An 18,337-nucleotide genomic window follows, 5' to 3' on the forward strand; every position below is an offset into this window, starting at 1 on the left:
TTTCTGAGTGCCCCGGGACCATGGGGTGGCACTGCCGACAAAGCCTGTATAGCATGGAGTCAGGCAACTCGACACGCTGACCGAGGCGATCTGTGACAACGTGAGACCACTTCATTTTGCTTTTCAGATCTCCCCCCTACCTCCCATCTTCACTTGGGTGAGGATTCCAATTCCTCTTTTCCCCAAAACCCCATGGCCATGGGTCACTGTGTCCGTTCCCACAATCTTCCCTGCCTCTTGAGCCCCCAGGTTAGGCCAGGGCCCAGGGAGCACATATCTTTTCTGTCAGTATCAGGCAGTGAATATCAGAGCTTCTGATTTCAAATCAGGACTAATAATCCCGAATGATTGCCACCTTCTATGGAACTTGAACCCAGGCCAAGAATCAGACCGGGGCATCCCCTTTGGCCCATGGCACCCTCGTGGGGTGGAGTCGCCCTTGCATGTACATGATACTGTCTTTATGGTGTAACATCTTTGAACAGAACTCTGCGTCCACACCACTTGCATAAAGCAGTTTTGACCTAAAAGTGGGTTCTGTCTCCACAGACTGCCTAGCCACACAACTGCCAGCTTTTTGTTTTGAAAAGCATTGTCAAAGGCCCCTCCAGATATTCATTTATCTACCGGAAGCACTTGGGCAAACAGAGGTCCAAGGTCCAGTAAGACATTCTGGAGTCAGCACCACTGCCTGTGGCCATGCCACTTGGCTCAGCTTCTGGTGTGTACGCATTAGTGACCCCCACCGGAAGTTGAAGCGGTCATGCCTTGAGCCCCTTCAAAGTAACAAGGAGGCCTCAAACCTTTATTTTAAATCAACATGTAAAATTTCCACCCGGTATTTCTCCTTTAACGCTCGAGCTTCCGGTGAACAGCTGTGTCCTGTGAGAGGAGCCGACTCCTCAGGTAGCACCTAGTCTGCTGGAAAAGGTTCAGAGCAGGAGAAAAGCCACTGCAATCGGCCTCCCATCTTCGGATAACTCTCTAGTTAAAGTTTTTCTCTAAGGAAACCTGAAGGGACCTGAGCCCTACGCCTCTCTTAGTGGCAGTGTCCAAAGAAAACGAGTTCCCGCCTCCAGCTTTCATCCGGTCCACACACGCTCCATAAAAGCTTCCTTTCCCTCAGCTCCGACGCTTCGGGTGCTGGTGCCAGGATCTGCCTTCAAAATCCAGTGATTTTCCTGTCTGGGCCTTGGAAACCTTCCATTCTGGCTCATGTACGTTCTCTCTGCCCGTTGCAAACACTCTCTTGCTTCCTTCCCATCCTGGAAAACCAATCTCCCTTTGCCCCCAGACCCCACCGCCCCGGCCAGCCCTGTCCGTTCCCACACCTCCACCTACCTTAACTCTTGAGACACCAGGCGGGACCAAGGAAATACTTTTCCTCCATTGCATTTGCCTGGTTCCTATTTAACAACCTCCGTGTGAGCAAGAGGAAAGCCACACTGCACCCCTGGGGCTAGGTCCCTGGCACAGGAAAACACTTAGTCTTCTGTGTTCACCAGTGTGTACAGGCAACACGTATGCTCAGAGAAATGGTCTTCAGTCTTCTTGTTTGTGAAAGCATTTCCAGAACAAAAACATTTCCCATCGTGCTTCACTTTTTTTTTTGTTTTAAGCTTTCATAAGCCATCTCTGAACACTTTAACTTTCCGACAAGAAATCTTCAGTTTCTTATTGCAGCAAATTGTATCCTAAACAGCTAGACTCTGAATCTTAGGGCGTCTTTTGGGTTGCGCTGAACACCTCCTGTTGACTCAATCTCTTGCTTGGCTGCCCTTGCAGCTACATGGCTGCTACCTCTTTTCCTTTTTTTCAGCTCTTAGAAGAGAAAGTAAAAGAGTAGGCAGCCAACAGAAAATCAGGCGGGCCTGAGAAATGAGAATTGATGGATGCAACTTTGAAAAGCTCAAAAAGCACTGATTAAAACCAATTTTAATTTCTTACAATGTACGTGTTTTGTGATTTAAAAGAAATTGATTAGCACACTCATATGCTATTTATCTGTGTATTTTGAGTGAAGTCCATATTGAATTTTTAGAAATTCTCCAAGGATAGATGAATAAACCTTCAATTAAACTGCACAAATAAAACTGATTTGTCCAACCTCATAAATTTGTTCACTAACAGAGAATGGTGATACTTTTGTAAAGAATAGTAAGAGGTCCTTGAAAGAAATGGAAGATGGGGCGAAATGCCCCCAAAATGATAGTTCCCAGTTTTTAAGATAGCCAAGTTATTCTGAGCATATAAAACAAATACCCTTTGGGTCAGATAGCACAAAGCTCCTGAGCCCATGACAGCTGGAAAAAAATGTGTAATATTCTTTTTGTTAGATATATCCAAGAGAGGTGGCTCATCGGGTGCCAGGGAACTGGGGTGCAAGAGAGCAGTGGGCTGCAGCCTACGGACAGGGCAGGGGGTCAGGCCCCAGGAGCAATGGGGTGTGCGGAGGCAGCGCCCCTCTGCAGAGTGGATGGATGATGGAAATCGCTCTTACTGCACCAAAGACACCAAGCACACTAGCACACCGCTCAGAATTGAGAGGAACAGACCTGCTCTCACTTGTAATGGGGAATATCGCCATAACCCGCTCCCAGACTGAGATGAACTGAGTTCAACAATCACGAAAGCACCTGCCAGCTATTTGTCAGCACCATCCTTCCGGAGGAAAGGGCTTTGAGTGCTCTCCTGTGTTTCTCAGCTTTCTTAAACTGAACTGTAATCGTTATTTATTAAGAGCCTCCCACGGACCCAGCAACCTGCTCGCCCTTCCAGTCCTCGAGACAATTAGTCCATCCCATCTGCACGAGGGGCTGAGGATGAGGCTTAAGTGACTTGCCCACCCTCCTGAAGAGCTGGGGTTCGAACTAAGGCCTCAGGTTCATTTATTTTATTTTAGTTATGATTTACATTCCCCTCCCCCCGCCAAAAAAGCATTTGAGTCAGCTCGTGCCCAGATTTCCTTGTTTATAAAGGTCTAGACAGTTACTGCACTAGAGAGGGCTGAGCGGTCGTTACCACTGCATCACCTGCCTTCCTGCTACGTGAATCTCTCAAGATACTTTGTGTTACGTGTGACAGGAATCCAATCAGATGGGGCACAAACAGGAGATGGCTGCCCCGCGTAACTGCACAGCCAGTTCAGGGACATCGTCTGGGCCACCAGCTTGGTGTCCCTCTCTGGGTGTCTCTCAATCTTTCCCTCCTTCTCTCCCCAGACCTGTTCCGCTCAGCTCTTCTCGCCCCTCCCCGTGGTCCTCGTCCTTCCCCACACAGGCAGTCGTGCCCCCGTGGTAGACAAGGTGCCTTCCAGCAGCCCCCAGGCCACATTTGTCTAGCTCTGTGACAAAAGAAAAGGCTCTGCTCCCTCTAGCTCCAAATCCAAGCATATGTAATAGATTTCTTTGGCCTCTTTGGGTCTCAGGTCCACCCGTGCCTAGACCAAGGGAGATGACACGCTGGCAGCCCCACCGGAAACACAGGTTTGGAACAGGACAGAAGTTGTTCAAAAGCTTGAAGCGTGGGTGGCTACTGGACAAACCAGAAAAATAGACATCCACGGTACTATTCCACTCAAATTGTAAAATGTCAGAAAGAAAAAGATTCAAAGGTGGTAAAGAGAAGCCAAAGGCCGATAAATAAAAGACTAAGATGCGGGAGAGGAAGAAGGAGCACAGCACCATCAGAGCTATGCATCAGGAACGGAGTTCTGCTGCAGCAGGTTCTGGAGCTGCAGAGGGAGCAGCAGGCCCTCTCGGGCCGGGGTCAAGCCAGCTGCGTGGGAAGCAGCCTGATCCTGCAGGACGAGGATGGGTCAGGAGGCTGGCGAGGCGCCACCTGGGGCAGAGAAGTTGTTTAAGGACCTGGTGTACCTGAGGGCAGCGTGTGGCACGCCGCGTGAAGGGCCTTCAGTCCCCGTGCACGTTCCCGATTTCTGGCTGGAGGCAGAGGCTGCATTCATCTTGGAAATGCTACGGAAAGAGTGTACTTGATGTCGGCAAGTTATTCAATAATGTCTCCTGGTATGTTTTCTACAGATGGAAAAATGTGGGCAAGTGAGGTTCATTTATACCTTTTAAACAGCTATTTCTGAACTGTGGTCATTAACAGATTGATAGACCTTTCGGGGGAAATACATCATGGTATGCCTCAGAGCTCCATTTTTTGGGGTTCTAAGTCAACATTTTTATCAAAGGCTTAATGAAATGAATACATAGATATTATGTATATCAAATTTGCAAGGGATGCCACGCTGAGAGGAGTAACTCATACTTTGGGCGACTAAACCAGACTTCAAAATGATCTCCTTAACTAGAAACATTTGGTTGATACCACCCAGGTGAACTTAAATAGGGATATGTGCAAAAGTCTGCACTTGGGATGAGAAATTCAATAATAGGCTGGCGAATTTTTCTGGCATTTTATAGTGGATTATTTCGGGTTGCCCCACCAGCGTTAACTCTTCCATTCTTTCTAGATAGAACCTCGAATGTCCTAGCCCTAGTGTGTATGCGGCTGCTCCATGGCTGTGATATGGAAGGAGGTCGAATAAGTTCAGGAAAAGCTAGAAAAGCAAAATGACTTCAAGTCGATTTGCTGACAGTCCATTACTGAGAGCCAGTTCATCAAAACCAGTTCACCGAACACCAATTCTATGAAAGATCTGTTTGCTCGATATGCCAAATTTACCAATGGTGATTTTGTAGCTTTTTCAGACATATTCAGTCTGGATAATTGATACGGAAAGATGGTTTTCTGAGTATTAAGTAATATGGAGATGCTTCCTGAGATGTCAGTTTAAAAAAAAAAAAAATCCTTAAAATTCTGCAAGGCTGGCAAAACAGAATTTAACATTATTTGAAAAATTCCCTTGAAATACAATCTAGCTAAAGGTTTCACATTTCATATGTGACAGTTGTTTCAGCTATATTTGATTTATTTTTTATGATTTCTAAGTGTCCTTTTCTTTTTTAAAAAATTTAAGCACTTTTAATATTTTATCACCATTTCTTAATTTATTCGCCTTGATTTTGTATTTCTATCCATTTAGAATTTGAATTAGATTTAAATTAAATTTTGATATCTTTAGGATGCTTTTGAATTTATATTTAATTTCGATGTTTAATTCCTAGAAATACTAAATTGAGGCTGATAGGTCACTGGAGGAATCGTGGAAAAGACAAACTTAACATTTAAAAATTGACATTTTGAACAAAGTTGTAAAAAAAAAAAAAAATTCAGAAACATCCAAAAGAAACCTGAAGCAGCTGAAATGATCTCATATGTGGAAAATTATCCCCTTCTATTAATTTATGTTTCACTAGCTTTTTGCACATTTAATATTTTTTGCCACTTTCACCTTCCTGTCAGAGCTTTGGAAATATTTCCATTCCAAGTAATAAATCTCCACTAAAAAAAAAGGTGGTAAATTTATTAAAATCAAAAATTAATTTGTCAAATGGATCTTTCAATGAATTGACTTACTTTCAAATGGAGTTATACTGGTTTCTTGTCTGCAGAACTCCTCAGAGCTTTTAGTAAACTAATGTACATTTTGAATCTCCAAATGAGAGGCATTTAGAATAAGACAACATTTCCCAAACTCAAGTAACTGTGAAAGCCACGAACAACGAAGAAGTTAGTTTCAGTTTGGGAGCAGCTACTCGTGTGTCACGGGCTGAGCTGTCCTTGGCACTTCTTGGCTCTGTATTTAAAAGTCCCATTCATTAGATTTTAAAACTTTTTTAAAACCCGGATATTATTTTTTAAATGAAAAAACACCCTCCCTACTGTCAGGCCTGCTTCTTAGCAGCAACTTTTAAAAAAGCATTTCTGTTTTCAATACTTCTAGTAGTTATTTTTATCCCTCTAAATAATATTTTTAGATTTATGTTTCTTACATATCAACTAACGAAATTATCTACTAACTCTAAAAAAATAAAGATTTAGCTCTTTTCTCTATCCCTCATCTTCCTTTCTGTTAAAAAAAAAAATAGTAATGATTATTTAATTCTTTTAAGGCCTACCTGTGAAACTTCAAATAATGTAGTACAATTTTTATTTCTTGTTCCATCAACTTTAGGCAGCCGCCCTTCATTTCCCACTGTATTAGGTGGAAATTTAGTACTCTCATCCCTGACGGAAACTTAGAATATAAAATTCCCAATTCAAAATCATTTTCAATGACAATTGTAAAAGCCTGTAACACCGTCTTGTAAGATCTGTTATTTCTGAGGCCGGTCAGATCTGGGTCCCTTTGTCGGTCACCCACTTATCTTAGGTTTTTAGGCGGCTCTTTGAGTCTTTTGAAAGCTCATGTCGACATGTCCGGACAGAGGTACTTTTTGTTCTTGCTGGACTCTTTCATTACAAAGGCTCTTGTCTTCCTTTATCTCTGGGGAAATTTTCCTCATTTTTCTCTTTTTAATGTCATTTTCTCTGTTTTCTCTGTTCTTTAGTTCTGAAAGTCTTCATGATGAGACGTTAAACTGCTGTGCTTCCGGCGTCTCGGGCGTCTCGCTTTATGTCCTGAGGGTCGTTCTTGGTTTATCTTCCAAACTTTTAATAGAATTTTTATATCTCAGCAAATTTTTGTTTTTTAAATTTATAAGAACACTTGCTTATTCTTGAATGGTTACCTTTTCATAGCTCCCTATTCTTATTTTTTGGACACAACTTCTCAAATCTTTCTAAGGATAATTGGTCTTTTTAAACATTCTCTTTCATTTTTTGAATGATTTCTGTTTCTTTCAAGTTCATTCCCCCCCCCCCCAATTTATTTATCCTAATCTTTTCCTTGCTGTAAACTTTTCTTGAATTTTAGATGATTTTTTATTGTCCATTTATATTTTTTAACAATTTCATTGTGGTATACATTCACATACCACAGAATTTACCCGTTTAAAGTTTACAATTCAGTGGCTTTTAGTATATTCACAGAGTCGGTCATCTATCACCACGATCAGTTTTAGAGCATTTTCATTATCTCCCCCTACAAGAACAGCCCCTCACCTGTTATCCCCCGTCTTTTCACCCATCCCCACCGCCCCCCTGCAGTGAGCAACCACTGTCCATTCATATTGGAAAAGAAGGGATTAGAAAGGCTGGCTCGTTGTTCTGGGGTTTTTGAAATGGAAGTCAGTACGATGACAATGGTCTGGAAGGAGGGAAATGCAGAGGTCGAGATTGAGTAGAACCCAGACCCAGAAAGCCTGGCGTGGGAATCAGGACCTTGGAGAGCCCCGAGGGGCTGCTGTCGGGAGTAAGCAGTCAGGCCCATCCCAGCTGGTCAGCTTCGCTTCTGCATTCCGGAGTCACCACAGACAGTGACGCGGTGCCACTGGACTTTAGGTTTTATGAGGAGGGACTGTGTCTGTCTTCACAGCTGCACCTCGCATGCCGTTTGGCGCACAGTAGGTATCACCTGTTTGTGGAATAATTCAGTGTCTTACGTTTATATAATGCCTCCAGTTTGCAAAGCACTTTTATATACTTATCTCTCATCTCATTTGAGATAGACAGGTGTGCACAAGTGGATTCACTCTGAAGCTAATGAGGCTTCAAGCATAGGGCCACCGCCTGCATGAGCCCCTCCCAAAACCCCGTTCTCAGTTCCATATTTGTCAGCTTTGCTTTTTATTTTCCTTACAGGCCTGCAAAGTTATATCATGTCAGGCATCAGAAAACCTGAACTTAGATCTACCTTTCTAGATAGCCGACATTATTAGCCTCAATTTAGAACTATAAAAGCTGCGGCTGAGAGAGTTGAGTGTCTTGCCCGGGGTCACGCATGTAAGTGGCAGAACATTTCATAGCTGGATGATTTCTCCCACTGCTTGTCCTATTTAACCCCTCCCCACCCCCCCAAAAAATATAAAAGGACGGTACTGCTTCTGATGATGGTGTAGGTGGCAGGTTTCTCTTCCCCGGTCAGCTCACGGGCTGCCTCTCTCACACAGCCCAGGCGAGAACACATCTTCCCCTCCCGCACCGACACTCTTGTGTTTTAGCTATGAAATACCTTTGAAAGTGTTTTCTCCGAGGAAAGAGAAATACTGAATCCCCTTTTCCACTTCTGTTTCCAAATGAGACTTTTAATCTCGCGTTGTTTCATGGTCCTAAAATAAAATGTAAGATCTAAGGGGAATGGAAAACAACATCGGAGATCATATTCTCAACTGCCAACTAATTTGTGATTCTCCCAGGCGGGAAAATCAATGTCTGCTCTGCAGAGGTGAATCACGCATTCCTTTCTGCCATGCTGCTGACTTTCTTCTTTGAAAATTAACTCACCCTCCATGCTTTTCAACTTCTCAATGAAGTGTATTTCATGCTTGCCTTTCCCCAGAAACAAGCATATGTGTTTTGAGTAGAAATCTGAGCTGCTGGTGCCTGGCAGAGGTGATCTCAGTCTGTTGGAGAATTGCACTGAATTCACCAGAGATAGACCAGGAACCTCCCACTGTCTCAGGTCTGAGCCTTCGGAGGCCTGTTAGCCCCCAGGTTCATGTGGAACTCAGCTCTGGGAGGAGTTTTGTTCTTCCTTGGGGCTTCTTTATTTGGAAGTTATCGATCCAGCAGCAATTTAAGGGAATCAGGCTCCCCTGAGTATTAACACGATGTGATCGAAAAGGCAAAGGGCAGAGAGGCCTCCTTTCTTCAGACTGCTTCCCTGCATTCCCACGCCCGCACGCCCACACCTCCCCCTCCCCAGCGCTGAAAAGTCGCCTGGCTAGCTACTGGCTCTTTTCTTTCCAGCTGGTAAACAGCCACTGCCCCAGCCCTCTCTCAGTTTCTCAGGATCCTCTGCTAGGATGCTCCTACAACCTAGGAACCAAAAACGGTGGGTGCCCCGCAGGGGGGCTTCTGGGACCCTGCTCCATCACCATGGCTCCCATCTCTTCTGATTGGTCAGTGACGGTGCCACATTGCAGGTTATTAAATATTTTGAAAAATCAAACCTACTCTTCACAAAGCCCGATCACTCGGGAGAGTTGGGATGGATCATAGGCCCCTGTTTGATGCCCCGGTTCCTTGGCTTCTGAAGCAAAGTTGTGTATTTCAAAATAGAGCACACAGGGACTCTCTCGGGGCACGCTTTAAACGGCTTTGCTGCATCAAGGTTGGGTGACATAGGTGACAGTAAAGACCCCAAAGGAAGCACTGGAGCCACCTCCAAGTCCAAGCTGGGACATCCATGTGAGCACGCACCAGTTCCCCCGGCCGCAAGTGACCAAACGCTCTCTGCGCGCCACTTCTGCATAAGAACGTGTACTAAGCGAAGAACGTGTGCCACAGCAGGGCCGGCTCCCATCTGTCAGCAGCTTGAAATGCTTGGGACAGTCCGTTGACGGAAGGTGCACCACGGCGAGGCGCCCAGCCACAGATGGAACGCAGGACACCCGGCCGACTCAGAGCGTTGGCGCCTTAGGTGGCCTCCACTTGAGTCTGGAATTAACCTTCATAAACACAGACCCCTCTCTCAGGATGCTCTGCAAATAAAGGCGCCGCTGTGGCCAGCCCCAGAGTGCGCATGGCCCATCCGGGCCCCGCTAAGGGCGGTGCGCATGGCCCATCCGGGCCCCGCTAAGGGCGGTGCGCATGGCCCATCCGGGCCCCGCTAAGGGCGGAAAGCCAGGGGTGCGAGCCGGAGCACCAGGAATACAGGCCAGCCTTGTGAGGAGTCAGCTTCGCTTTCTCCTCAGCTCATCTTAAGCCAGGCTGTCCTGGACCGAATCAAAGCTTCGGCTTCACCCCACCTCATTCCCTTAAATCTCCCACTTTTGTCCGTAGCTAACCCAAACTTGTTCCCTGGCCACAGCAGTATTGAAAACTAACCAGACTGGCCAGAGTTTGTTTTTGCCAAAGGAATTTTCCCCAATGGCTTTAGAGACGTCCTTAAGGGTTGCACCCTGCAGGGTGGCTGGTGTCTGGCGGGAGTGGGGAGCTCCTGGCTCTGGCAAGAAGAAGCCTGGCCATGGATGCTCAGGTGCTGTGCTACGAAGTCACCTCCATGATGACAGGTGGGGGCTCCAGACCGCTGAAGACAGGGAGCTATCTGTGCCTGACGAGAATCCACCTATCGCGATGGTCGGGGGAGAACAGAGAGGAATGGGATGGAAACCGGGGGCTTGCCCTTTCCCCGGAGGTTGATTTTGGGGTTTGGCGGCTTGGCCCTGGTGCTGGGCCAGTCTGCAGAGCAAGCGGCCTCCCCTCCCTCCTCCTGCGCCCCTCTCCTGGGTCCTACCAGTGGCATTCCCGCTAGCCCCTCGGGGGCTCAAGGCCTTGTTCTTGTCCCCGTATAGCTCTTTCTAAACCCACTCTTAACATCCTTCTGTCCCACTGAGGTCTCTTGACTGGCAAGCTGCCTTGTCCAGGGACATCTGTATTATAACGGGTCTCAAAGCCTTAAGCTAGTGTCAAAACTCTGATGATCACAGTGTGGTCACGAGGCACCACCCAGAACAGTGGTCCATGGGCCACCTTGGGCCTCAAAACCTGTGCGTGTTATTCTCGCCACTCATATTTAAAACACACTTGGGTTTGACCTTCCTCCCCTCCCAAACCTTCAGAGAAGACTGGACATGACTCCAGTGGCAAAGCAAGTTTTAGCTGCCCTCTCGATTCCTGCCCACAAGCAGTATGAATGCTGACGAGCCATGTGGGCAAAAGGAGAACAGGAGAAGGGTGGAGAAAGAACATCCCGATAATGTCAAGAGAGAATGAGACACCTGATACATTAAAGAGGACAGAGGTCCATCCTATGAAGGCCGCGTATGAGTCCTGGTAAAGGACAGAAAGCTCACTGGGGGTCCGGGGCGCAGGAGCAGGGTTTGGCCACAGCCCGGCCTCCTTCACTGCAGTGACTTGTACGGTTCTGCCAGGATTCCGACAGGGGTCAGTGTCTGAGTGCTTGGCTGCCAGACCAGCAGTGTTTACTCCCTGATGTGGTGACAAGGGTCGGCCGCTCCCAGAAGCCTGTCAGCACGTCCATCCACAGCTCACAGAAGTGCAAGCACAGCTCTCCCCGGGTGTGGGAAAGGTCAAAAAATCCATTTAAGTGCATCAGAAATGTGGCTGAAGATGTCGGAGGCTCCGGGGAGCCTTCCTTGCTGAGGAAGCAGAGCCCTGGTCAGGCAGCGGGGGCCAAAGGCGGATCCCAGTCCAGAACCCCAGCGCCCAGACCCGGCCTGCTGCCTGCCCCTCGTTGCACGTTTCCCCACAGATCACTGACCCCCGCGGGTGAGGGAACGGCTCGTCTGAGAAAGAAGGGCTCCGTGAGCAAGGTAATGGGAGAAACGGTGGGTGGAGTAAGGTGCCGCAGGACGGCCCAGAGCCTTCACTGTGCACGTCATCCTAAGATAAAGAGCACGTCTTTTTACATCTTAGTGTTTCTAAACTTAGCGTAAACTTAGAACCGGTGTCAGAAGCTGGGCTGGGACTAGGGTGAGGCAGGCGAGGCGTGTAGGGTGCAAGACTTACAGAGGCGGGACTCCAAGAATGAGTGTGCCCGGCACCTCCCTTGCCTTACCCTCCTCCCGGCCCTGGTCAGAATGAACGAACCCCCCTGGCACCTGGCAGAGGGTGCAGGTGGCTGAGTGGTCCGCGCTGTGCGAGATGCAGGGGGTGCGATAGTCTTCAGGACACCTGTTCATCTCATGGCCCCTCGGGCGAGGTCTCAAAACAGCCCACCAAGATTAAATTTTAATTTAGATCCTTTCATTACCTCTTAAAATGCCTTTTAAAAGAAAAGAAAGATTATTAATTACAGTGGAAAAACCTAACAAACACCACTTTGACCAAGCAGTCAAGTTAGCATCGTCACTAATGTCATGTGCCTAACATGTCCCCTCTGACATTTTTTACAAAAGCCTATAAACCCCATTTAATCACAAACACGTACACACACACACGAGGAAGACCCAGATACACTGTACAGAATACTTGGCCATCGCTGCTTAAAACTGTCAAGGAAGGATTGAGAAACTACCACAGACCAAAGGATAAGACATGACAACTGAATGCAGTATTGTCCCTAAATTAGATTCTGGGACAGAAAGAGGACATTGTTGGAAACACAGGAAAAATCCCAATACAGTCTGCAGTTTAATTAATAGTAATATGCCAGCATTGGTTTCTTAGTTTTGACAAACGTTCCTTGGTAACGATGTAAGATCTTAGCAACAGGGAAAACTGGTGAAGCGTTTGTGAGAACCCTCCATACTACCTTTACAGCTTTTCTGTAAATCTAAAATTATCTCAAAACAAAATGCGTATTCGAAAAGAAAAGACTATTGCAAAGTAGCATTGTATAAGCAAATTTTCTTTCAGACCCCAGGCAGTGCAGTCAAAGGTGACAGAGATTACCAGACATCTAGGAAAGGGGCATAGAAACTTCAAAGTGAGAAGATGGTAGGAAAGTTCTTAGAACGACGATTCCTTCTTCATAGAGAACCTTCACTCTGGCTCCAAACATCTATCCAAAACTTCCAACTGACATGTAGGCCAAGTTGATACCTTCCAGTGATCTGTTATTCAATTAAGGAAACTAATTATTTTAATTAAAGAAAGATCACGTGAAACTCTAATATTTCTTTATAGGATTCTAAATTGGTTTCTCTTTAAGCTGCAAAAGTGATCGAGATCATGAAAAATTTATGAAAGGCGACTTACCATTATGATATTTAACTTAACCGCCAGAGGTCAAAAATGACTCAGAAAACCTTTAGGCTCTGAAGGCAAAGGACGATTAGATACAAACCGTAACTGAGATACCGAAGAAGAAAGAGGTGGATGTAGCTGTAGAGGTGATGTCGGCTCGTATCAGAGAAAAACAAAACTGTATGCTTGTAATCAGCTGTTTCTTCCCACAATTAAGTCAATGAGGAGCTCGCAGTCGATGATGCCTTAGAATCCCAGAGTAAGGCAGAGTGGAATGTGTTTTTCCAAACTTAACTGCCCTGGAACCCTGGGGTTCCCTGGGGTGCACGGGTGAAAGTACTCTGCCCAAGCGCCTATCCATTTGGCACAGAATGAATTCTCAGCCTGAAGGCTGTCAAGACGGTAGCTGTTAAATTTGGGGGTGCGTGTTCCACACACACATAATTTATCGAGAGTTTCCAAACCCAGAAGTGCGCTGCGTGGGAATGAGCCCCGAAGAGTGAGCCTCCCGCGCCCTCCCCGCCTCCTGGCTGGTTCCCTAACCAGGCGCTGGGTTAGGTGAGACACTCAGGCCCTTTCCTCAGCCTTTGAATGCGGTCAGGATGCCACAGACCTGCCCATCCGTTAGCGAATAAACCCGAAGAGCATGGCTGTGCGCGAAGGTGGCAAAAGCCTCCCCGCCCTCCTGCAGGAAAGGCGGTGAGCTCTCGGAAACTCTCATCCTCCCCGAGAGAGGAAGCACACTGCAGCCCTTGCACACGGCTTGGGCGACGTCTGGCAAGGGGTCCAAGTCAGACCTCCGAACTGTGAGCCAAGGTTCCGCTCCTTCACAGACGCACGCGCGTTTATAAACCTTGACCTTCTTTTCTCCAGAACAGCGCTGTTTGGCCGAGGGCCAGTTTGTAGGCTGGTGGCCCACGGAGCCTTGCTTGGCAGTGCTTTATGTTCTCTGGTCAGCCAGGGGTTAAGGTGTCATTTCAGCCGTTCTCCTCACAAGGGTTTTATTAATGCAATCCCCTGCCCCAGACTTGACCTTCGATCACTGGAAAACAAGAAAACACTGAAAACAACTTCAAACCGAATGAAAAATCCTCTGTCGGACCGGGTCCAAACGCTGGCGGCCTTCATGTGAGTGATGCAGTAAAACAGGCTGTGTGGCAGGTGTGTTTGCAGCTGATGGAGACTTCAAACTGTGAATGGCTGTCCTGGGAGAAGGCTTGAAGGGCAGGGCTGGCCCCTGCTGTGGCAGAATAACGAACGAGAGGAAGTTCCTGAGGCACATGCTTTGCCCCAGAATAACCAGGGGTGGAGGGTTGAGAGGACCCAGAGCACTTAAAGGCGGACGTCTCGCACCAGTGTGGACACAGCTTCCACTGGTGAGGATGAGGATCGGTCCCTTGCTCTGTGCATGTCACAGCGAGAGTTCCATCTCTGTGTACAGAGCAGCTCCATTTTAGCCAATTCATCATTTGAGGTCCCACGTGTAGCTCTTTTGTGAAAGACAGTCACTCATTAGTTCACTAAAGTAGAGAACTGTGAATATAGAAAAACAGTAACTGAGGGTAGGCCCCAGCGAAAATATTGAGAAGAGTGTCACTCACACAGACACATGGACCAAGACTTCTGAAGTTCAAGGACTGTTTACTTGAGATTAGCTCAAGTTTGGTCAAGAGGAGTGTTGGATTTGGATGGAGTTGTCGATACTGCTGTTTTCTGAGATATAAAGTGGGAAATGGGACCGGGGCTGAGCTACGAGGCCACCCACAGGGAATCTACATCTTAATAACCCTCAGTGCCGGTTCTGAGACTCGACACAGGCATGGGGAGGCCGTGGGGGGACGTGTGGAGAAGGAGAAGAAAGACATCTGTCGCTTCTAATTTGAGGACAGGTATTGCCTATCTCAAATGAGAGCTTAATGAATCCACATACAGCTCGCGCCACTGTAGTGAACTGTGAATCTTATCCACAGTGGCTGGATGTTGCCCAAAAAATCAGTCATCCCTAATCTTTCTACTTTCTGTGGTAGTCTGGAAAATATTTGCTGATTTCTCTCTCTCTGTCACAATTTTTTTTGGCCCAGAAAATTCCCCAGAGGAGCATTCTCTAAAGATGTAAGGAGATAAAAGACGAGTTGGTGCCCAGATCAAGTAAATGCCTGTCACTTACACACACGGCTATTGGGTCATTGTTCGCAAGCCCTCGGTGTGTCTTCATACCAGGTTATGCATCATCTTTTCTGAGCAGTTTTACTGTGCTGTAATTTACATACTACACAGTTCACCCTTTTAAAGTGTACAATTCAATGGCTTTCAGTATATTTACCGAATTATGTAACCATTTTTATGCAATCAATTTTAGAACATTTTCACCACCCTAAAAGAATCCCCTTACCCATTAGCAGTTACACACCCCTCCCCCACCTCTAGGCAGCTAGTAATCGACTTTCTGTCTCTCTAGCTTTGCCCGTTCTGGACATTTTATGTAAATGGGATCTACGCTACGTAGGCTTTTGTGACTGCTTCTTTCACTTAGCATATTTTCAAGGTTCACCCATGCCATAGCATGTATCAGTACTTCATTCTTTTTAATTGACAAATAATATTTCATTTTATGGCTAGACCAAAATTTATTTATCCATTCATCAGTTGATGGACATTTGAGCTCTTTCCACTTTTTGACAAAGAATAATGCTGCCGTGAACATGTGCTTACACATCTTCATATAGACAAATGTCTTAGTTTCTCCCAGGTAAATACCTAGGGGTAGAATTGCTATATCATGTGGGAACTCTGTTTAACGTATTCATGAGCTGCCAAACTGTCTTCCAAAGGAGGTGTGTACTATTACGTTCCCGCCAGTGATATGTGAGGGTGCCAAGTTCTCCGCATCCTTGCCACCACTTGTTCGTCGACTCTGGGCATCCTAGTACGTGCACTGGGATCTCAGTGTGGTTTTGATTTGCCTGATTGGCCATTTGTATGTCTTCTCTAGAGAAATGCCTATTCACATCTCATGCCCATATTTTAATTGAGTTATTTATCTTTACGTTATCGAGTTGTAATAGTTCTTTATATATTCTAGAGACAAGTCCCTTACCATGTTTATAATTAGTATTTTCTTCCATTCTGTGGATTACCTTTTCACTGGTTTTTTTTTTTTAAATACAGTTTTTCATTTTAATGGTGTCTACTTTATTTGTTTTGTTGCTTTTGCTTTTTGTGTCGTATCTAAGAAACCAGTGCCTAATACAAAGCCATGGAGATTTAGGCCTGTGTAAGAGCTTTATAGTTTTAGCTTTTACGTTTAGCTCTTCAATCCATTTTGAGTTAATTTTTGTATATGGCCTGAGGTAGGGGTCCAAGCCTACCTCGTGTGGATATCCAGTTCTTGTATATCATCTTTTAAGAGAGAGAAAAAAACCAGAAGCCTTTTCTGAACAGTCGCTCTGGGTTGTGTTTGGGACCAACTGCTTTGTACAACTGTGTCCCACAGTTAAGGGACAGGTGTCAGAGAGCATAGAGACTCTTGACTTCAGAGAAAACAAACACCTGCTCACATAAAGCATTAGGACCTAGAGCGGCAGGAGCTGGAGCTGGCAGTTTGCTCACTTACCAGACAGCCTAGGGCAAATCGCTTAACCCCCGTCTAAGGCTCACTTGGGGAGCTAATTGGAATAGAAGCTCAGGAGAACAGGGACTTCTTCTGCTTTGTTTAATCTTGTATCCCGAGAGCCTAGATTAGCGCCCAGCACACAGTAGGCTCTCAATACACATTCGTTGATTGAATAAATAATATCTCCATTATATAATCAAGTATATTTTGTAAACTATAAATACTACAGAAATGTATGATTTTCTTCCTTTGTAGTGGAAAGGGAGGTATGGGTAGCTGTAATGATGTAGCAAACCTGCAAATGAGGTGAATATATATTTTCTGGAGGGTGTAATTTCATTTTCAAGGTACTAAAGAACTAGAGATTTTTTTAACCAATTTAATTTATAACAGAACTTTGAGGTCATAAAATGTTAATGCCCCTCTCAAGATTGTCACACTTTACCCTGGAGAGAATTGCATTCTCCAGGGCCTTCCTTAAGAACAAGCGATTTCGAGGTGGGCGGGGGGCAGAGGAAAAAGGACAGAGAGGGGCCGTCTTGTCCTTCGGCTCTTTAATATCTGGACGAGGACTGGGGATTTGCACAGTTCTTTATTCATTTCTTGCTGTTCAGTATTCCTTTTCATCTTTTTTTCCTCTATAGAAATAAAAAAGTGGTACTTTCATGTCCCTTAAAATGACTGAATGTAGGATTTAACCTCTCTTTCCTTGTGTCTGCCCCCTGAGGGCTGCAGGGCACACTGCAGAGCAATCCTAAAGCTCAGACGGGGCCCCGCCCCCACCGCAGCGGGGGAGGAACAACCAAGAGATGGAAGGCTGGGTTCCCACCCGAGTCTTCATAATTAGCTCTGTAACCAGGCAAGTCACTTAGCGTCTCTGGGTCCCAGTTTCTCATCTGGAAAACAGGATCGTTGAGCTCGATGCTCCCTAAATGCCCATCCAGCTCTTACGTGGCATGGTTCTGTGGTGCATCCTGTCATAAAGCATTATCACGTGCCATCCACATCCGCAGGACACTAGTAGGTGGTGTGGCGGGAAGGGCAGCGGGCATCCCTCCTTGGAGGGTCATACCACAGCATGTCACACTACAAGTGAGAGTGTGTATCCACCTGCATTCTGCCGTGCAGAGTACAAGGAGTGTCACCGGGAGTGTTTGACTGATCGAGGAGTGCGTCTTGATCTGGGCCTTCAGGGAAGCGTGGGGTTTGGATTGAGGGAGTGGCCTGGTGAGGCAGAAGGCAGTGAGCAGGGCAGAGCACCCCAGGCCAGGAATCATGGGTTCACGACTCCACCCCACCTCTGCAGCTGAGGGGCAGAGTGTCCTCAGGTGTCACCTCTTGTGTCTGATCCTAAGTGTCTCTCTCTGGTGCTCACTGGAAGGAAGTAAAGATTACTGGGAGAGCATCAGAGGTCCAGGTTGCTGCACTTCGAAGCTGTGTGACCTTGAATGTGTTGTTTCATCTCCCTGGCATCGGTTTCTCATCTGCATTCACGGTAATGACCTGCAAGGGTCAGTGCGAGAACAATGTGAGAGGGTCGGCTGGCACAGTGTGACAGTAAGTGGAGGGAGAAGCGAGGTGCTCAGCAGGGTGGTCGTCATATTACTAAAGCCCTTTTCTGAGTACAGCTGAATTAAAAGGAAGCAACTTGATGAAATAGGGCATTTAAAAAGTCTAATGGAACATACCGTGGAATATTATTATTCAGCCTTGAAAAAGAATGAAATCCTGTCACATGCTACCACACGGATGAACCTGGAGGACATTATGCTAAGTGAAATAAGACAGTCACAAAAAGGCAAATACTGAATAATTCCATTTAGATGAGGCATCTAAAGTGGTCGAACTCACAGAAGCAGAAGGTCGAATGGCATCGCCAGAGGCGTCGGGAGGGGAAGTGGGGAATGGGTCTAGAATTTCAGTTCTGCGCAGTGCAGAAACTCTGGAAATCTGTCGCACAGCAATGTGAATATGCTTTACTGAACTGGACGCTTAAGGAAAAAAAATCTGGTGGAGCAAATATGGGATGCATCTTTTTTCATTTTTATTTAACAAATATTT

At 46.2% G+C, this 18,337-nt stretch overlaps 1 protein-coding gene and 1 long non-coding RNA gene across 3 annotated transcripts in view; one reads left to right on the forward strand and one right to left on the reverse strand.

Annotated features, from left to right (window-relative positions):
• LOC105298693 (histone-lysine N-methyltransferase SMYD3) overlaps positions 1-18,337 on the forward strand; it is a 94,035-nt gene that overhangs the window by 10,380 nt on the left and 65,318 nt on the right. The gene's annotated exons all lie outside the window — the stretch shown is intronic.
• Positions 6,849-8,656, reverse strand: LOC111745627. The gene is made up of 2 exons (XR_002782739.1): positions 8,024-8,656; positions 6,849-7,426 (listed from the first exon to the last, which is right to left on the reverse strand). It is a non-coding gene; the product is annotated as an uncharacterized LOC111745627 (long non-coding RNA).

This window comes from Pteropus vampyrus, unplaced genomic scaffold, assembly GCF_000151845.1.
Source record: "Pteropus vampyrus isolate Shadow unplaced genomic scaffold, Pvam_2.0 Scaffold159, whole genome shotgun sequence".
In the NCBI taxonomy this organism is placed as follows: domain Eukaryota; kingdom Metazoa; phylum Chordata; class Mammalia; order Chiroptera; family Pteropodidae; genus Pteropus; species Pteropus vampyrus.